Raw genomic sequence first — 22,506 nt, 5'->3', positions numbered from 1 at the left:
TCGTCGGGTATCCACTAGGATATACCAGGGCTGCTGTGCCATCAGTGCCTGTGCCATGAGACAGTCCGGAGCTTCTTGACCGTTCATCCAATACCTTGTCTATGTGGTGGTCGGTGTTCGCTTGACAGTGGGTATGTATCATGCCGGAATGTACCTGTCACCCAGACATGAAACAGTGCTGTGCCCGGGTGTCTCATGGTGCTCCTGGACGCAGGTCCGCCATCCCGTGGGCCTTTGTTTGTCCGAGTCCCATTCGTGAGGCAGGTGTCTCGCCGGTGAGCCTTAGGTGCTGGGTTCTCCGAGTAATCGGCAACTTGTGTGCGCCAGTGGTGTTTGCCCTGTCGTTTGGAGGCATAGCTGCTGCTGTCGGGGGGGGGCATGGTGCTGTTTTTTGCCCTGTTGGTGCTGTTTGTTACTGGAGGCCGCCATATAGTTGCGGTGGAGCTTCCCCCGAAGAAGGCGCCGGGTAACCGGGCGGATCCATGCCTCCATTTCTCTTAGCGCTTGCCTGTAGAGTTGTCTTCGGGAGCTCAGTTTCCCCCAGAGGTAAGCGCTAAACCTCTCGTAAAATTCCAGAGTGTGCTGGGGTGGTTTGGTGAGTGCGCATTTTGTCTTGGTCTGCTGTAGGGCCGCCATCTTGGCTAGGCTCCGACCGCCCTGCATGCTGCGGGGTTTCGTCGCTTGGGCTATCTGAGGCGTGGGGAAAGTCGTCCCCAACGAGGACCGGGATGTCCCCCACCGGTCCATAGGGGGGGGGGCAGCAGGGCTTTGGTATTTTCTCGCTTGTGAGCGCTTTCCGGGCCGTGGGATCGGCCGCCTCCCCCGGACCTCGGGTCCCGCTCAGTAGTAGGCTGGCGTCTGTTTTTTTCGGCGTTCCGGTGCCGGGCAGGTATCTTTAGATAGCTTGAGTCCTCCTGTGCCCTTTGCTGGTCACCATTTGCCGCTAGCGCCGTCAGTTTGCTCGATTTCACCAATCTTTTGCTTGAGATTGTGCGTCCGGCCATCTTGGCTGTCAGGCCCCGCCCCCAACCTGGCCTTTTTATATATGAAAGAGAGCATATATTTTTAAATTTAGTTTTGACTTTATATTGTTATATTTAAGATGCCTTACATACATGTCATGTCTTATTAATGTACAATAATAAAACAAAGTTACACTAAAAAAACGAAAAAAATAAATAAATCAAACACTCTTTAATATACCCCCAACGAAAACATGCATGTGTTTATTTGTTTATTTTATATGCATTTTTTTATGGTGGTATATATAAAAATAGCTTTTGTAAAGCTGCAAATCTCTTGTCTGCAGCATATGTGATGCAAGCCCCTTTTATCTCCAGCCCAGACTTTCAATCTGTACTGGGGAATACTCGAATCAGAGGCTTCTCATTGAAAAGCCTCTGTTCTGGATCCAAGTACGTTGCAACTTTAGCTTATTAAAACTGTTTTTGTGTATAGATCCCCCGCAGTCCCATTGCTCAATTCTATGTCTTTTAGGAGTTAAATCATTTGTTTTATACAGTCCTAGTCCCACCTCCCTTCTGTTAGGCCTTGTGTTAGAATTAGTAAAGGGTTAGGTTTTGGTGTAGTGTTACGATTAAGTTTCGGAATTTAGTGATAGTTAAAGGAATACTGTAGACACCATAACAACTTCAATGGCATCAAAGTGGTTACGGTGCATTGAGTACGTGGGAACTAGGTCCTGCATGACTAATAGACAATTTCTTCATTGATCAGTAGAGATTCTTGATCCCCAGCAGCCTGTGATTCCACCTTGTGTCCTACCAATTTCATACCTGGGATTAGGGCATTGATTGGCAACCTTAGTCTATCACAGCCCGTACCCATGGTATGGCATGAAATGGAGCATAGCTCCATGTACGCTGTTTAAACATTGGAGGCCAGGCTTCAGGCTGCTGGGGACCGACCAGACATTCTGCTAATAATTGTTGAGTAATTCAACTAGTAGTGATGCACAATGGCAAAACTACTTGTATCTTGTGTGTTGCAAAACAAAACAAAATTGAATAGTGCAGTGGCAGAGCGTTATGAGTTATAGAAAACCAATGGTTCTACTGTGTGAGAGTGCAGACAATGGGGTTCTCCTCCCACTAGACAGAGAAGACATCAACAACGCCGGGTCCTGCGTTCAGAACTTAAATGCCTTACTCTATCAAACAGATTGAAATTGTACTTTGTTCAAAAACAAAAAGATGTGGAATTCACTGCCTTAAGAGGTTGTTTTATCAGATTCTATAGATGCTTTTAAAAGGGCCTGGGTGCTTTTTTGCATAAACAAAAAAGTCAAGGATATAATTGATGTGTATGTAACAGATTATTGAGCCAAGGAAAAATATGTTTGCCATCAATGAGTCAAGAAGGATTTGTTGTTTCCCTTTTTGTGGCATAATTGAAAATAGCTACAATTGGTATTTTTAGAAAGAAGGAGGGCGTATACCGCGCCTATTAGTTTAAATTAAAATATATAGAAAATACATACATATGTTCTTGGATTTTCCAATAAATCGTGACCTCAAAAAAAATTAAGACAAGAAATAATAGTGCAATACAGCAAATTTTATCTTAAAAATAAGTGATTAGTAACTATGTACAGTCCACTCACATGGAAATGAGCTATAACAGAGCTCTACTGTGAAGCGCTTGGACGGTACAATCCCCGTCTTTGGATTTGTAGTAGTTGCCACAGATGTTCTCAATATGCCATGTGCGTAGTTGGTATAAAAAACAAAAAGATAGCAGCAATATGGTGAAGTAAGTACCAATGGTATAATAGATAATAAATGGTATTGTACTTACACTTTCCAGAGCATGTGACCTGCTCTGGTGATGACAGCTTGGGTGGTATGATCCCCACCAAGGATATACAGGATACCAGGAAATGAAGATAGTACGTCTAAAAAGTAACTTAGAAGTATACTTTAATATATATAAACAAAACAATGGTTGATAAAATGTAAATATAAAATATAGTCCCACTTAACGCGTTTCGCCTAATAGGCTTCTTCAGAAGTGTGGTGTGATGTCCAAAAAGTATACCATTATTTTAGCATTATGCAGCTCTCTTTTCGTGTATACATTGCCTGTAGAGGAATTACTCTCTAACACTGTGTTATTATGTCTCTTTATCTCTCCACGGACTTTTGCCCTCACTAAATATGGCCGCCATGCCATATTTTCAGTACAATAGCCCATACTCCTTTTCGATTGGAGTTTGGGGCAAGTGACGTCTGGAACGCTACGCACACCACTCATTGGTGATGCGTGCGTTCCAAAGTGCCATAATACCACACCTCTCTCCCCCTACGAAAACGCCGCGGACATTCCCGGTCTAATGCAAGCATCGCGTCACTTCCGGTGTGACGCGGATGCCGCGTCACTTCCGGTATGACGCGTGCGTGTCAATCTCAAGCCGGAACCCGGAAGCAACAACACCAGGAAATCATCTACTCATTAACAAGGACATATAAACTGACTTTTTGGACATCACATCACACTTCTGAAGAAGCCTATTAGGCGAAACGCGTTAAGTGGGACTATATTTTATATTTACATTTTATCAACCATTGTTTTGTTTATATATATTAAAGTATACTTCTAAGTTACTTTTTAGACGTACTATCTTCATTTCCTGGTATCCTGTATATCCTTGGTGGGGATCATACCACCCAAGCTGTTTACACCAGAGCAGGTCACATGCTCTGGAAAGTGTAAGTACAATACCATTTATTATCTATTATACCATTGGTACTTACTTCACCATATTGCTGCTATCTTTTTGTTTTTTAAACCAACTACGCACATGGCATATTGAGAACATCTGTGGCAACTACTACAAATCCAAAGACGGGGATTGTACCGTCCAAGCGCTTCACAGTAGAGCTCTGTTATAGCTCATTTCCATGTGAGTGGACTGTACATAGTTACAAATCACTTATTTTTAAGATAAAATTTGCTGTATTGCACTATTATTTCTTGTCTTAATTTTTTTTGAGGTCACGATTTATTGGAAAATCCAAGAACATATGTATGTATTTTCTATATATTTTAATTTAAACTAATAGGCGCGGTATACGCCCTCCTTCTTTCTATTATTCACTCACAAGGTTGGGGAATCCTTGTTTTGTATACTGCTGCCTGATCACTATAGTGAGCGCCTATTATCTCTTTTTTTCTCAATTGGTATTTTTGCCTTCTTTTGGATCAATGGCATAAAAGAATGGGCTTCAGGGTTGAACGTGATAGATTTTAGTCTTTTTTCCAAGTTAGACAACTATGTAACTATTATGTAATGTGCAAAGGGGGGCATAGAAGGGAGATGCTAGCACGATTTGTACCTCAGAGAAGTACACTGCACATGTCAGGGATCCGCGGGCGGCTATGAGGGGAGGCTGCACGCAACTTGCAGCACTCACCCTCAGTCCATCGCCGCCCGCGGTCTCTCCTTCTCCTACCTGTCGGCAAGCGGCGTCTCCTCTCCGCCGCTCGCATCTTCCACGCCTCCCAGCGGCAGCATGTATAACGCTGCACGCTGGAAGGTTGTTGATTTATGCAAACGCCGGGGTCACGTGAGTGACCCGGCGTTAAAGCAACAGTACCTCAATCACAGTGGGAGGCTTAGATATCTCCCACGTGTGATTGTTAATTCTGATTGGAAGTTATCCAATCAGAATTAAACCTAGGGTATTTATACTTACCTTTCCTGTCTCTCAGTGCCCTGTTGTGGTCTTGTGATACCTGCAGTGAAGTTTTCTCGTGTTGCTCTCTGGTTACCGATTGTTTTGCTCGTTATTCCGATTAGCCTGTCTTCTCCTCTCCTTTGACCTCGGCTTGTTTCTCGTTCTCCCGTTTTCTGGCTCCCTTTACTTGGCTTGTCTCCTGACCATTCTTAGTGTGCTTAGCCCGGCCACTCTAAGGACCGGTATAGCACCCTTCCTCTCTGTGACCTGTCAGCGTGTTTGGTTCCTAGAATCGTGACAGCACGGCTCGAAACACGTTAGTGCCTCTTGTCTTTGTGCGCCTTTCCTGCACATTATGTCCAAATATAACTTTGTTTTTGAACAAAGGATGGGGTACAGCATGGAGATGTATTGTAAATCAACAAAAAAAAAAAATTAAAAACAGTGCGCTTAAGGGGTTAACCCAACACTGTTTTGAGCAGTGGTTTTTTATCCCCTTGATTGTGGCCTAAATTGGGTCCCCATTGTTTTTATTTTTTTATTGGATTCCCTTTGTTTTAAAACAGCACATCATATTCATCAGGTATTTGCTCACAATGAAGGGTTTATTTTTTCACCGTTCACAATGTTAAAAATCCAATGAAGATGTTTTGCACAGTTTAGTATGTTGATACATAAACTGCAGAACGTGTCACCGGGCTAGTTTTACCTTTCAAGAATGTGTTGCACAGTTAGTGTCATGTACAAAAAATGGTTATAAGTAAAAAACAAAACAACTAAAAAAAAAAGTGAATGCTCCACTTACTGTATAACCCCAAATACTTATGTTTCCCTTTGTTTATATCTATATAGCCTAGTCTGTCATTTTTTAGCCCATATCCTTAGTATGTCCAAATCCACCTACTAAAAACCAACATCCTCTTTTGACTTTATTATGTTTCCTAATTTTGCATCTATTGCAACTAGTAAGTTGCAACTAGTAAGACAGTTCTTCCTACAAGAACATTTCTCAACACTTTATGAAAACACTTTATGAAAACATGACCATGGACAGATCCATTGGGTAATCGACATTACAATTGTGTCCAACTTGGGGATTTCTCCAAAAGCAAACTTTTTTTCAGATTATTTTAATTTTAATGTAACTTTCCATGTTCAACCATACTGAATATTTTTAAAATATATATTTTATCTATTCTATTATTCAGAACAACACAAGTACATGTTTGTGATCTGTCCTTCAAAAATATGTAAAGTGACTTGTATTAGTTAGATATTGATGTTCCAATTATTATTATTTGATTTTTTTAATTCTTTATTTTTCGTTGTGCATGAAAGAACAGTATGCTTGCGTAGCCCCAACAGCCGTCGCAAGTAGTATGGTAACAGGCAAAACAAGCATAGCAATGCATAAGAATAGACAGCACATTTTTTGAATTAAGGTGAGAAGACAGTAGGTTGACATAACATAAAAATGTAGGCATGCCTAACAGTCTGTGTTGATAATGTAAGTTAACGTTCTACGTTTGTGGTACATGCTGGTGATTGGTACGGGCTGGCTAGAGTTATTAAAACGCTTTTAGGATATGCTAGGCACCATATTGATGGTGTCTTTTCTATATGTATACTAGCTAGAACAAATATTCATACACAGTGAACAAGCTAACAATTAAGGCATCAACATTAATAGCAAGGACAGCAGTACAGAGCTCTGTCATGTCGGCCCGAGGGTCATACTGAGTCTTGTATGAATGAGGTGCGACTGACATGAGAATTATTAACTAACACCTTTTTCAGCCTGCTAATGTGTCTGAGTCTGATATTATTAGTATTCAAACGATTAAACCATGCATGAGACCCCCCTGTGAGAGCCAACATAACAGAAAATAAGGAGAAACTAAAAGTCATCAAATAGTATAGGCTGGTTGCGGATATACCCCTGAGGCACATTAAAAACGAGTGTCAGTGGGTGCTTTGCCTTGCATTAAGGCTCAGTGTCCGTGGGGTCAGCCGACGCCTCGTCTTGGCTGGGTGCCCCCTCTCAGAGTGTGTGGGCTCAGGGCTCCCGTGTTTTGCAGCTGCGTGTTGGTCGGTGAGTTCAGAACCCGTCTGGTTGCATGTTGCGCTGGTTTCACCTGCTTGGGGCTGGAGTAATGCCATGTGCGCCGTCTAAAAGCAGGTGCCTTCTCGGGTCTCTCACCCCTCCGGGGCCCAAGTCGCTGATGAGGGCGTCGTGGGGGTTTTCTCTGTGGTATTGTCCAGCGCCTGGGCTCCGATCGGCGGCCATTCCCCCCGTTGCTCGGGAGCAGTCTCGAGGTGGCTCTCTGCCGGTGTTTGGCTGATGCAGGAGGTAAGTTAAGAGGGGCTCCCGCTTCCCTCAGCTGGATGCCTCTTGGTGGGGCGTGTGACCCATCGGCAGTCGGTGGTTCATGTGCCTGGGGTTGCAGTCGTTCTTCCAGCCGCTGCCAGAAGGAGTCGAAGATAGCATTAAGTCGTTGCTCAGTTTCCAGCCAGGCCAGTTGTGCACATGTTGTGTGTGCTGTATCCGCCATTTTAGGAGACTTTTTGGCGGCAAGTGTTGGTCTCAGTGTAGCGATCGTTTTCACGTCGCTTTGCAGGGGTGACTTGCGAGGGTAGACCGGGATAACCCCCACCGGTCCAGAGGGGGGGGGGACAGGGGCTCCCGGCTTGAGGCTTGATCGATCGTGGCGGTAGGAGAGCGGCCGTCTCTCCTGTGCCCGCCATCCAGGTAGGCCTCACCGTTGTGTCGGGTGAACGGGGTTTGGTATGCCGCTTGTTTGGAATCCACATGTTCTCCCCCGTGTCACCGCACTCTGGGTGGTCGTTCTGGCCCGGTTAATTGCGTTTTTGGCTTGCAAATTCGTTTTTTGGCCGTGGTTCTCAGGAGCTGTTGTGATCAGCGTCTTCTCCGTTCCACGGCCAGGCCCCGCCCTCCCAATTATTATTTTTAATATTATACCACGAATGCTCTTCAACCAATTTTTATGTAAATATGTAAGGCCATTTCTGGTTGGAGATTTCAAACCCTTGAAATTCTTGAATTCAGAAAATTCTCAAAGCTGTTCATTGACGAAATTCTTTAAATTAAAGGAACACTACAAAGGAAAAAAAATATATTAACAATTTAGTAGATATACCCATGTGAAAACATGCATGCATTTAAATTTTATTTTTTTTCATTAGGGTAAACCTGACAACAGATTGCAAATTCTGCAGATCTACTATCTACAGCCTTTGCAAGCCCTCCCCTTCTAACCCCGCTCAGACTTTCTGTGGCTGTCCAATTACAGACTTCACAATGCAGCTCAATTAGAAGTCTTTGCAAGGCAGGTGTTCTGGGCAATTGCTGCCCCTTGATTTTAGCTCCATTTAGCTAAACAAACCAGGAAGTAACAGGATCGCTTGTCTGATTGACAGCCAGGAGCTGAAGCAAGGTTAATTTTGTAAAAGCACCAGTTTCTATTGAAATCTGCACTTTTTGTAAAATAAAAAAAGGACACATTTTTCAAGCTAAAGTATTTTAGGTGTGTTGAGTGTTCATTTAGATAGGTTATTTCAAGGTTAATAATAATAGTATGTAATTACTAGGCTAAGCTCCCTAAATACTCTTGTATATTTATCTTCTAGCAGTGAGGCGTTATTGTATATCTGAAGTTTTTTTTCTTTTTTCTTTATTATTTAGTTCTGTGTTAGCCCAAGCATGATGCAAGAAGTACTGTAGAGTCATATAACACTAATTTGCAATTCTGTAGCTTCTTATTTTCATTTACAGAAATATATTTAGAATTTCTCTGTCTTGTTAGCTTCATTAAAGTACAGGTAGTTCTCACTTTACAACTGACCTGTTTTACGACGGCTCAGACATACGACCAGTTCTCTAGCACGGGAATTTGAGGGATTCCCTATGTTAGAGTGCTGGTCTATGTTCGGGGAATTTTCCACGAACATATATTAGAGGGATTCACTGCTCTGGTGCATTTGTCTATGTTCGGGGACATTTCCCTGATCATAAACCTGCACTAGTTAGTGTGCATGCTTTGCATTGCATCCTCACTTACCAACAATTTGTTTTATGACCGACATAAGAACAGAACCCAATGCCTGTAACGCTCATATGTTGGGAATATAAACATGTATTTCTAATGTTAGAGTGTTTTCCTAACTATTTAGATTATTCCGCATAACCTGTCCCCTAAAAAAGTTGTATAAAGTAGTGTAACTTACTTTATATCTCACGGCGCTAGTCTCCCTGCTGCCACTCCACCACAGTTTCACTGACGATTATTTCTCAATGCTGCGCCAGTCAATATCTCCTAGCAGAGTTGTACTTACTTAATACATCTGTTTGGAGAGTGTTCAACGTCAGACAACGTTCAACAGAGTGTTGGGACGCCAAATGAAGCAATGAAAACACTGTCTGTTCTAAGAAAAATAAATATTTACATTACTGAGACTGCAGGGATAGGCTCTAGACACCACAACCACTACGATAAGTCGTAGTGGCTTGTGTGCTTAGGCAGAGTATTCTTTTAGCCCATTTACCCATTTCAAGGTTATTCACAAAGGTTTTTTTTTTGTTTGTTTTTTGTTTTTTTATAGCATTTGTCAACATATTCATTATAGAAAATACACTGGAAGGGTTTTTTATTAAGTAGTTGAGACTTTCCTAATGAATATTTTTTTTTTTTTTTTTTGTCAATCTTTCTTTTATTAAGGCATTTGCGATGGGGTACAGAATGAAGAAAGGGAAACGTGTGAGCAATATATACAAGATTATTACAGTGCTAATATTGTTGGTCTACATTTCCGTGATATTAATGCCTCATTTTTTGTTTTGTGTCGTTTAACAATGTAATTTTACAGACAAGCTTAGAGAATAGTCAGTGCAACTTATGGAACATTTGCAGTAGTACTAGTGTTTTTCTGTCTTGTTAAGTTACATTAAACTCGATTACATTAAACTCGATTAAGGTACTACAGAGTACGCTATGCCTATGACAGGTCAAGATTTAACATTCAAGCAGGTCTGGCTAGTACAGAGCTGGTAGAGCTGGTTAGGTAGGTTAAGCTGTGCACAGGTTATAACATATTGAAAACGTGCGAGCATAAGTAGCTTGTCATCCTCGTTAAATAGGCTATATGACTAACTGAGTAACACATCTAGGAACAAAACAGTCCGTGCCTTAAGAGTCTCATTGCGAGCCAAACTGGTGTACACACTGAGTGTCTCTGTTGCAGTGACCTTTGGGGTTAACAGTGACAGAGTCCTTGGTACCTTGCTCTTTTAGAGATAGGGGGTTCTGTATACCGGCCTTCAGCCAATACCCATTTTCAGCCGGGAAATCATGGGGGCCGCAGGAGTGTGGACGTGGTTCTTGCCATAAAGGGTGTCCCTGGGCTGGGGCTCCGTTCCAGCAGCATTCAGTGGGGTGTATAGCCGTGCGTCACCCCGGTTTGCGGTTGTAGCTTGGGGGGACAGAGTCGAGCTCCTCCGGGTGCCGGTCTTCAGGTCAGGTGAGTAGCTGGCGTGGGAGGCTGGTTTGGTGGTCGTTGTTTCCTTAATGTGGGGGCCAGCGTGGTCATCCATATAGCACGGTGTGGCTTCCTGCCCTTGAGAGTGGCGGTGTTTGCGCAGCCTGGCAGCCTTCCCGGATGCCTGCGGTGGGTGCCTGTAATGGCGCCGGCGGGTTACAGGACGGATCCATGTAGCCACTAGCTTTGCTGCCCGGTGGTAAGACAGACCGCGTTCACGCAGCATGTTCCAGAGGCTCTTGCACAGCCGGTCAAATTCCCCCAGGGGGTACGTGTATGGTCGGGCTTGTGTGCTCCGCGTTTGGGGTTCTCGCTTGGCGGCCATCTTAGCTGCGTTCCAGCTGCCTGGTGGTTGCCGGAGCTGTTCCAGCCGTGTGGGACGGTCCCCGTTTTGGTTTTGCCTTTGTGTCTCGAGCTTAGGGTACCGGGATATCCCTCACCGGTGGGGGGGGGGAGGAAGTGTACCTGGGAGACCTCCGAGCGAGTAGCTACAGACGGCGTGGGTGTCGGGCGCCTTCCTCGCTTCGTCCGAGTAGGCCTCGGGTCTAACCCTGGGTAGATGCCACCGATTTTGGTTGGAAAAGTTGGAGCATGGCTTCTGCAGGTAAGTGTTCACTTCTTTAAGTCGTTTATTTGTCGCTTTGGTTGGTTTTTGCCCACTTTCGGGTCGAATAAGAGCGTTTTGGCATGGAGCTTGTCTCATGTGCGACCTATCCGCATGGCAGCTTGGCTCCGCCCCCCAATATTTTTTTTTTTGTCTCAAATATTTAAGTTATTCCTTTGTCATGTGTAGTGACAGGTATTTGTTAACAGGCCTTTTTTGTTTATGATCCATGAGACATCCTGCAAAACTTTAGATGCCATAGAAACTTTGCCTATTGCCCGATTGATCAGTATTCTGAACCTATATTAAACAATGTAGTCTCTGCTTTTGTCGCATGTATATTTTTTGTTTGTATAATTGTGTTTTTATTTTTTAATAAATAACATATTTTTTTTTTTTTTTTTATAAATTTTTATTGAAACATTTTCCTTTTTCACAATAAAAGACAATTATGTTGGGTCTAAGAGATTCAATTCATGTACAGTGTTACAAACAAATAAATATTTGAATAAATTATTACACATTATTTGACATTGTACAAAAAGATAGTGTCACAATGATCCCATAGGAACCAGCATTAATAACAAAAAAAAAAAAAATAAAAAAAATAAAAAAAAAAAAAAAAAAAAACCATCACCAAATTTTGGAGCAGATAATTTAGAGCACATAATCGTTTATTTAGATCCACATCTATTTTATATTCTAATTGATTTATCCCTTAGTAAGGCCAACAAATACTTCACAATAAAATACAAATATAATAAACTATCTAGCTAGAAGAGTGTCCAAATAAGCCCTTGTATTTTTTTTAACCAATCTTTGTACCATTGTTGCTTCTTCGACATAAAAGTCGAATTGTTGATCAGCTCATATTCCATTGACATTTGGAACATGATCTGATCAATCAATAGTCGCTTGTCAAACGGCTTTGATGATTTCCAATGTCGCGCAATAATGATTTTAACAGCGACTAGGCAATGAATGGCAAAACAAACATCCTTCTGGGAGTTGAAAGTCAGGTTTAAATGTAAGAGGGCCGCAGCGGCATTCTCCTCAATTCTATTTGTCGTCATGGCTGTAAAGATATTAAACGCCCATAACCATAAATATTTAACCGCAGGACAGGTCCACCATATATGTGTATAAGTACCTGGCTGACTTCCACATCTCCAACACGTTGGATCAGTAGAATCATATATTCTGGCCAGTCTGGCTGGAGTATAGTACCATCTATATAAAACTTTAAAATGGCACTCAGACAGGTTAAGGCAGTGTATGTATTTATTTACCATAGTTAGAGAGGAGTTCCACTCCTCTGCAGAAATCTGCAAATCTAATTCTAGTTCCCACCTTTTAATCAATCTGTGAGGGGATTCTTTAAGCAGCTCCAACAAGGACGCTGCCACAGACGAAATCTTTCTGATGGCTTGGCTTCGAAAAATAAATTCCAATTTCTTTGCAAATATATTAGATGATTTAATAACGTTTTTGTGGATGAAATTTTTTAAGCGAAGATAAGTAAAGATTTCTCCGCCTGGAATATGGCGAGTATCTATAATGCTTTGGAAAGGTACGATCTTATCACCCTGCATAATGTCTGCAATCCTCAGTTTGTCAACATTATTCCAGTGCTTTAACGAGAAATCTTCTATCAGTATTTCCAATATGTCAAGCGTACATGTTTTCGGTATGGAATTATTTATGCTTAGTTTTTTCTTAATGTTTAGCCATTCTCCCAGCATCTGGGATAATATCAACGAGCTAGTTAGAGGAGAGTTTTTAAGGGAAGTCTTTGTAGTTGTCCACAAAGAATGTTGTAATTTATCCAAATGAGCCACTTTGGATTCTATAATATACCAGGGCTCAGAAACCTGTTTAGGATCCTGGAGGAGATAAATATGCCTAATAATATTCGCTTGGTAACTATATACAATGCTAGGGAAATTTAGACCGCCATTGCTCAACTTTTTAGTTAGGATCTTTTGAGTAATTCTGGGTTTTTTATAGTTCCAGATAAAATTGTTGAAACTTGATTGAATCATTGCCAACCAGGGTACAGGGACTTTAAGTGGTATCATGGAGAACAAATATAGCCATTTAGGTAGAATGTATGAGTTTATAATATTGATTTTACCCTGCCATGAAGTTTCTAAATTTCTCCATTTTTTAAGTTTAAGATTCATATTGCGAATGAAAATCAAAATATTCCTCTCCATTATTCCGGCTGGGTTAGCAGTTATAACTAGTCCCAAGTAGTTTATTTCTGAATCTGTCCATATAAATTTGTAAGTGTCGGCTAAGGTAGTGACTTGTTCACTGCTCATATTCATGAACATTACTGTGGATTTATTAATATTTAATTTAAAATTTGAAATAATGGAATATCTGTCAATTTCAGACATTAAGGATTTCAGAGACGACTCTGGAGCGGAGAGCGTAAGTAACGCATCATCCGCATAGAGAGATATTTTAACATCCAGAGTATCCATTTGAACACCTCTAATTCGTGGATTGTTCCTGATATTAATAGCCAAAGGCTCAATGGACAAAATATACAACAAGGGGGAGAGTGGGCACCCTTGTCGCGTACCATTTTTAAGAGCAAACCACCCTGCAGTAATGTTGGGGCCCACAGTGCGTGCAGAAGGAGCAGAATACAAAGCCATTATGGCATTGTGTATCCAACCTGTAAGCCCGAAAGCAGTAAGAACTTCAGCTAAGTAACCCCACCCGACCCTGTCAAATGCTTTTTCGGCATCTAAAGACAGGGCCAGGACGTGCTGACGTGCTTTGCGTGCGGCGTCGTTGTCATGTGTAGTGACAGGTATTTGTTAACAGGCCTTTTTTGTTTATGATCCATGAGACATCCTGCAAAACTTTAGATGCCATAGAAACTTTGCCTATTGCCCGATTGATCAGTATTCTGAACCTATATTAAACAATGTAGTCTCTGCTTTTGTCGCATGTATATTTTTTGTTTGTATAATTGTGTTTTTATTTTTTAATAAATAACATATTTTAATGACATAATCTCAACTGACATTGTCTTTTTAATACCTCAAACACTTTGCCTGCCTTATAATAAAGGCAGAGATAAAGTTCAAGTGATAAAAAAAAAGATTTTTATTTATGAAACCTTACAAAATACCTCATTTTTGCCTATCCTATATTTAACCTATGGAGTTGATCCTTATGGCAAAGCTGAACAAACAGAGAGCAGGCGGTACAAGCACTGAGTGCTAGACATAAAGTCTCATATTTTCTATATTAAAAGTAGGACAAAGTTATCGCTCCATACTTAGAAATAAAAAAACGTTATCCTGATTTCATAAGGGGACTCTTGTTTGACAGCTATGCAAAGTTTTTTTTTTTTTTTTTGCATTTATATTATCCAAATCGGTGTCTCTGCTTTTGTCTTGTGTATATTTTTTCTTTGTATAATAATTATGTTTTTATTTTTTTTTAATAAATCATATATTTTAATGAAAAAGTCTCAACTGACAGTGTCTTTTAATACCTCAAACACTTAGCCTGCCTTATACGTCAACTCAGAGTTAAAAGGTAAATTGATAAAAAAAACAAGATATTTTCCATGAACCCTTACACAATAACTTACCATTGCCTATCCTATATTTAACCTATATATGTGATACGTATGGCAAAGCTGAGCAAATAGAGCAGGTGGTACCAGCATTGAGTGCTAAATATAAAGTCTCAGCCACAGAATTTAACCGTTAGTATCATAATGCTATCACAACCTTTGTACTATTGTCTCTCTTGTCTCTCTTTCTCACTCCCTGCTCTCCTCCTGTACTCTCTTATCTCTTATAACAATTACTGAATAGAGCAACTCAAATCTCTCACCTGTGGAAGCTGAGTAATCTAGATATTAGACCTAACTGATAATCGACTGTAAGTTGACTGACTAGTTAGACTGACTAGTTAGATAGCCTGTTTCAGCGTGATTATATATAGGGCCCGAAGCTAAAGAGACAACGATTAATGCACTTAATATCCTTAAGCTACTGTTACCAAACGTCTGTGTAATTCATTTTAGACAGCCAGCATGTACCCAACCTGTTTTATCATTTATTGTTTAAAAAAAACATGTGCGCACCTTCTAAATGCTTAACAACTGTTCGAACTCTTGTATGTTTATATTACCTAAGAATGCTGTTGTGGCATTACAGTCAAGCGAATGTTATACATGCAAATCAAAAATAAAGAATTTAAAATAAATATAAAGTCTCCATATTTAGAAATAAAAAAACATAATGCTGATTTCATATGGGGCTTTTTTGTTTGACAACTATGCATAGTTATGTGACAGTTTTGCATTTATATTATCCAAATCGGTGTCATATAATGAAAACTTTATATGGACTGTCCCTCCTTTTACAAAATGTTGTAATCAGTATAAATTCTCCATGAACCGGGAAGTGACTAAGAGTTTCCAGCCAATCTTGAGTTGTCTACAATCGTTTAAAATCAGATAAATAGTTCAGCACCTGAACGTAACCTAATTTTGGAGAACAAAGTACCGTGTAAGTTAACACAACCCTTTCTGCACTATTGTCATATACAAAAACACAAATAATCTCTAAATTAGACTCTCTTCTAGTTCCATACACATTTTCCTGATTCTCTTAAATTATCTTACTCCTATATTTTTTTTACTAGACTGATAAACTTTTGTATAAATATAAAAATATTAAAAACATTAATAATATCAAAATTAGATATCCTTTTGCTTCCATACACATTTTCGTGATTTTCTTAAATTATCCTACTCCTATATAATTTTTTTACTAGACTGATAAACTTTTGTATAAATATAAAAATATTAAAAACATTAATAATATCAAAATTAGATATCCTTTTGCTTCCATACACATTTTCGTGATTTTCTTAAATTATCCTACTCCTATATAATTTTTTTACTAGACTGAAAAACTTTTTAAGAAATATAAAAATATTAAAAACATTAAGAATATCAAACTTAGATATCCTTTTGCTTCCATACACATTTTCGTGATTTTCTTAAATTATCCTACTCCTATATATTTTTTTTACTAGACTGAACATTTTTAATAAATATAAAAACATTAATAATATCAAACTTAGATATCCTTTTGCTTCCATACACATTTTCATAATTTTCGAAAAAAAAATAATACAAATAATAAAAATATATTTTATTATTTTTTATTATAAAAATATAAAAAACATTAATAATATCAAAATTAGATATGCTTTTGCTTCCATACACATTTTCCTGATTCTCTTAAATTATCCTACTCCTATATTTTTTTTTACTAGACTGAAAAACTTTTTAATAAATATAAAAATATTAAAAACATTAATAATATCAAACTTAGATATCCTTTTGCACATTTTCGTAATTTTCTAAAAAAATAATAATAATAATAATAAAAATATATTTTATTATTATTTTACTAGACTAATGAGCTTTCTAATCAATCCAACCAGTTATTTGCATTTCAGACTCTCATTTGGGGACCTGTAATTAGTATATTAACATTTTCCAGTAATATGGCAATTTTTTTTTGCCAATAACCAACATGACCGCTCAGTCTTCCAGGAAATAGGCGCTGGCGCCTTTACTGTGCGCCCAGCCTGCCATGGCGCCTGCGCATTGCGCCGCTCAGTGATGTTCGGTAGCAGAGTGTAACCCTCCGCCCAGGGCCCTGTCTGGAGCGGGCTGGGTGGAGGGTGCCATGGGACCGACGTAGTCAGGAGACTTGGTGAGAGCAAGGCGGTGTCACACGGAGGGCGGCTATGTAGGACCCGGACAGGAGACCCGCTGCCATTACCCGGTGTCCAGGCACAGCCAGTGAGTGCCATGTGCTATCACCCCCCCCCAGCCATGATCTGCCCCAGCATGTCCCCCACCTCCATGTAACGCCCCTTCCTGGAAGTCTGCTCATTGCTGGCTGCAGCTGGCTGTCAACACTTTGGGGTTTATTCACTAAACTTCGAATTGTAGAGAATTAAAAAAACAAAACAGTCGAACACAATGAAACAATGACAATAGCTGGTTAGAGAATGCTTCCAGATCACCTATTTGTGCCTGGGTTTTGTCATTGTGATTGCAATATGCTACAATAGAGTTTATTATTATTGCCTTTTATATAGCGCCAACAGATTCCGTAGCGCTTTAGAATATTATGAGAGAGGGGATTTAACTATCAATAGCATAATTACAAGAAAACGTACAGGAATAAACTCTGTTTTTAGGGAGTGAGGGGGTTTATTCGCTATACCAGGAATTGTATCCGAATGGCAACATTCTGGGTAAAATAGTCCAGCTGTGAGTGTAGCTAAAATTGGGTGTTTTTCTGCCCCCCACCATCAGAACAGCTAGTTTTCCTCAATTTTGCCACTTATTTTATTTGTTTATTACTGGCATTTATAAAGCGCCAACGTATTCCGCAGAGCTGTACATTTGGGAAAAAGACAATTAGGTGTTATTTTATATTTGGTGAATAAACCCCAGGGCCACCAGTCTTGGACTCACATGTATGATTGTGTTTCAGGTGAAAGGTAATTCAATAGTGTATACCAGTGCTGGCGAACCTATGGCACGCCGGGCCCTCTCTGTGGGCACGCGGCAATAGGTTTGCCATCACTGCAGAGTAGGCACCTGCCTGCCCGAAATGGCAGGCGCCTACTCTGCTTCCGGGTCGGGAAGCAGGGGGAGGGATCTTTGAAGCAGCTCCCCTGTCCTCCCGCGAGCAAGCTCTGTGGAACCTTGCCGCACGTTACCATGGCAACGCTCCACACAGCATCGCGCGGGAGGACAGGGGAGCTACTTCGTAGATCTCTCCCCCTGCCTCCCGACCCGGAAGCAGTACTTACACCCAACACCCCATCCCCACACACACAGCACCCCTACCCCCCAGCAGTACCCTTACCCCCCCCCCACACACAGCACCCTTACTCCCCCACACACAGCACTCTTACCCCCCCACACACAGCACCCCTACACCCCAGCAGTACCCCTACCCCCTCCCACACACAGCACCCCTACCCCCCCCACACACAGTACCCCTACCCCCCCACACACACAGCACCCCTACCCCCCAGCAGTACCCCTACCCCCCCACACAGCACCCCTACCCCCCACACACACACACATACTTTTTTTTTAACGTTTACCGCCCCCCCAACACCCCATCCCCACACACACAGCACCCCTACCCCCAGCAGTACCCCTTCCCCCCCCCACACACAGCACCCCTACCTCCAGCAGTACCCCTCCCCCCCACACAGCACCCCTACCCCACACAGAGTACACCTACCCCCCATACACAGTACCCTACCCCCACACACAGTACCCCTACCCCCCCACACAGTACCCCTCCCCCTCCACACAGCACCCCTACCCCCACACACAGTACCCCTACCCCCCACACACAGTACCCCTACCCCCCACACACAGTACCCCTACCCCCCCACACAGCACCCCTACCCCCACACACAGCACCCCTACCCCCCTCGCACACACCACCCCTCACACACACATACAGCACCCCTCACACACACACACAGCACCCCTCACACACACACACACAGCCCCCCACACACACAGCACCCCTCACACACACATACACACACAGAACCCCTCGCACACAGCACCTCACACAAACACATACACTACACCCCTCAATGCAGTATGTGTGTGTATTCAGCAGTCTGTGTGTGTCGTGTATTCAGCAGTCTGTCTGTGTGTGTGTGTGTGTATTCAGCAGTGTGTGTGTGTGTGTATTCAGCAGTCTCTGTTTGTGTACTCGGCAGACTGTCTGTATGTGTATTCATCAGTCTTTATATTCAGAAGTCTTGTTTGTGTGTGTGTGTATTCAGCAGACTGTGTGCATGTATTCAGCAGTCTGTGTGTGCATGTATTCAGCAGTCTGTGTGTGCATGTATTCAGCAGTCTGTGTGTGCATGTATTCAGCAGTCTGTGTGTGCATGTGTTCAGCAGTCTGTGTGTGCATGTATTCAGCAGTCTGTGTGTGCATGTATTCAGCAGTCTGTGTGTGCATGTATTCAGCAGTCTGTGTGTGTATGTATTCAGCAGTCTGTGTGTATGTATTGCATTTGTTGGAGATACTAATAAATATAAGCTTAATTTGATCTATTTATATAATTATTTAAATTTGTATCATTGAACTCTCTGTTGTTGTGTTCTTTTAAAACAAAAGTTGTTAATTAGTTTGGACAACAGTACGAGTTGTTCTTTCTAAACTTAAACCTCAATATTCAGGTTTAATTGCCGTGTTGGCACTTTAAGGAAAAAAATGTGTCATGTATTGCTGTTTGGGCACTCGGGCTCAAAAAGGTTAGCCATCACTGGTGTATACCATTTATATACTAGATAAGGACAATAAAATATACTGTGTCGTCGTAAAAACCTTTAATCCGAGTCGGACTTAGGAACTGTCCTCATGATATAACAGCTGACAATTCTGTACAGGGTTATTTACTAAAGTGTGAATTGTTAGTCAAGTAAAGTGAATTTGAAATAAAGCCAAAATAGCTGAAATGAAAACGTAACTAACTTGAAGATTTTTATCATTTCTGATATTTGGCCTAAAATTTATTTTTAATTCTTGACTGTTCACATTTTGAAAAAGAACACTGGCAGGATGTCATTCCAGAGGTGATCACGGGTATTGTGGTGCAAGAGTAAAGTATAGCAGTTACAATAAATTCTACCTGTTGGCATGCTTCGATTTTATTTTAACTTTATTTTTTATCTTCTTCTCGCTAAGGTGAGCAAGATGGGATTTTTTTTTTGTAGGTTGCTATTTTAATCCACCCTGTCTGGTTCTTTGCATGTATATCAAAGACCCCTCAAAAATGAACAATACATTGTTGTCACAAGCGTGGGCTATAGGCCCAGCCGAGACAGTGGGGAGAGTGTGGAAGTGACAGGGTTAATAACACCAGACCCCTGGTTACCTGTTGCTAGTCCCAGCAACCACTCAATTAACCCCTGCAATCCCTTCTACACTAACCCCCTAGTACACACTTTACTGCCACCACCAAGATTTTTAAACCCGGGCGTCTTAGGTTACCCCACACACAGGAGAATTATAGGATCACAGTTCTACTTTTACTAATCAAACACTTATAATTAACCCTTTTTTGGTAACGTGTTTACCTGAGCTCTCTGGGGAGTGAAACTCGTAGAAAACAGAGACACAAGCTGATTAATTAAACATTTAATCTGACAAAAAAGATTCACAGTGCTGATTACAAACTACAGAAATAAATGACATACAGATAACAAATTGCAAAACAGTACATAAAATAAAATAGGGGAAAACACAAGAAATTCCTTACATATATTTACCCCATATAGAATTCTTGTGGGAGACTTAGATGGTATTGATCTCCTAGAAGTTACTGACAAAAGAAAAATGAAAACTGACTCTGGATAGTCCTGCACCCTCATTATATATCTCAGTGGGCAGACCCCTGGGGGGATCAGAGGGGGTTGGTCTGGCAGTCTATTGTCCACTCTATGAAATTCCTTGTGTCCAGCTCTGGTGATGGCTATCTAGATGTTTTATGGTCTAGGCCTGGTGCAAGATCAAAGACCACAATAAATGCCACCCCAAGGTTTACAAAAAAAAAACAACTCTTAACATATATAAACACACATCAAACAAGAACTCATGCTTTTGGCATGACAATTGTATTTATATCTAAACAATTTTAATTTAATTTTAATTTATTTTACTTTTTTTTTTTATTTCATGTGGGAATTGTGTATCGAAGCAGAAGGATATTTAAGTTCGATATTGGTTTTAAATTTTTTGAAAACATTTTTTTAGCAGAAAAGTGTCTGTCAGAAGTTTTTCGTGTTTTTGTATATTACAAAAGTGCAGAGAGACGTGTGGACTTCCACTTTTATTTATTTTCCAAAATTAAATTACGTTAAAGGACCACTCTAGTGCCAGGAAAACATACTCGTTTTCCTGGCACTAGAGTGCCCTGAGGGTGCCCCCACCCTCAGGGTCCCACTCCCGCCGGGCTCTGGGGGGAGGAAGGGGTTAAACTTACCTCTTTCTCCAGCGCCGGGCGGGGAGCTTTCCTCCTCCTCTCCTTCTTCCTTGCGACGTCATCGGCTGAATGCGCATGCGCGGCAGGAGCCGCGCTCGCATTCAGCCGGTCGCATAGGAAAGCATTTACAATGCTTTCCTATGGACGCTTGCGTGCTCTCACTGTGATTTTCGCAGTGAGAAGCACGCAAGCGCCTCTAGCGGCTGTCAATGAGACAGCCACTAGAGGTTTTGGAGGCTGGATTAACCCTCAGTATAAACATAGCAGTTTCTCTGAAACTGCTATGTTTATAAAAAAAAAAGGGTTAATCCTAGAGGGACCTGGCACCCAGACCACCTCATTAAGCTGAAGTGGTCTGGGTGCCTAGAGTGGTCCTTTAAGGTGCTGAACTACTTATCACTTTTAAAGACTTGCAGACAACTCAAGATTGGCTGGAAACTCTCAGCCACTTCCTGGTTCATGTAGAAGTTACTGATTGCAACATATTGTATGGAAATCATTATCTTTATAGTGTATTTGGAAAAGTAGGGAGTGCCCATATAAAGTCACGTCCACAGATGAGCGGCTGTCCTGGGGGAGGTGCAAGTGGTAGATAAGTTGTGCCCTGTGCCACCATCTTAATTGTATGATTAATCTTCAGCCTCTAGTGGTTTAATTGCTAGAAGCCCATGCCATTGTTGTACACATACTTGTATGAGGTTCTAACAGTATACTTTTCACACAAAGGCTGATGGCTCGTAAGACAACATAGTCCTTACTTTTTATTATGGTATCTCTTGATTGCATTGACATTTCAGTAACATTCCACCACAGTCAATATAAGTATGTCATAAAGGTTTTAACTTTCTAAATATACTCAGAAGTGACAGAGCCTCTGTATTAGTATTTTAAAGTTTGGATTGATGGCAATCTGTAAAATAATAGACTTTGCGAGTATATGCCATTTCTTTGACAATTTCTCATAGCATTATCTTTTTAAGAGTATTCAATACACTGATCATTCATAATGATAGACAGGTCAATCACTGACTAAAAGCAAGGCGTTAATGAAAATATTACCTGTTAACTTCATTCCAGGATTTGCATTGCTTAAATCAGGCGCTTCCTCAAACTCCGGCCCTCCAGATGTTGCTGAACTACAACTCCCATGATTTTATGAATGAAATAGGCTGAGAATCATGGTTGTAGTTGTAGTTCAGCAAAATCTGGAGGGCCGGAGTTTAGGGAAGCCGGGCTTACATCTTTATAGTGGACAACATTTCTTATCTACATACAGTATTCAAAATACAGTCGCTGTCTGCCTGACAGTAGATGGTGCTTTCATCGCTATAACCGAATCAAACTCAATCATTCTTCTCACAGGTCATTTGATTGGAGGAGCACAATATTTAGAACTTCTCTCCCACATTGTGTCTTTTCAAATACAAGGTAGCAGACAGAGATTCACTGTAATGGCAGGAATTTATAGTCTCAGAAAAAAAAAAGAATATTATTTTCGTGACTATAGGTTCCCTTTAAGTGATTGCATATTCCCAAATCCTCCCCTGCACAGACCAGTGC

General features: G+C 41.1%; 1 protein-coding gene across 2 annotated transcripts in view; it reads left to right on the top strand.

Annotated features, from left to right (window-relative positions):
- The window catches only part of NADK (NAD kinase), a 110,147-nt gene that overhangs the window by 24,552 nt on the left and 63,089 nt on the right, over positions 1–22,506 (top strand). Inside the window, exon 1 of one of the 2 annotated variants that reach the window (XM_063436386.1) lies at positions 16,499–16,708. The exons of the other annotated variant lie outside the window; for it this stretch is intronic. The gene's annotated coding sequence lies outside the window, so the exon portion shown is untranslated. Of the gene's footprint in view, positions 1–16,498; positions 16,709–22,506 lie in introns of those variants that run through there. 2 annotated transcript variants of the gene reach the window in all.

This window comes from Pelobates fuscus, chromosome 11, assembly GCF_036172605.1.
Source record: "Pelobates fuscus isolate aPelFus1 chromosome 11, aPelFus1.pri, whole genome shotgun sequence".
NCBI classification, from domain to species: domain Eukaryota; kingdom Metazoa; phylum Chordata; class Amphibia; order Anura; family Pelobatidae; genus Pelobates; species Pelobates fuscus.
This window is presented reverse-complemented; position numbering and strand designations above follow the sequence as displayed.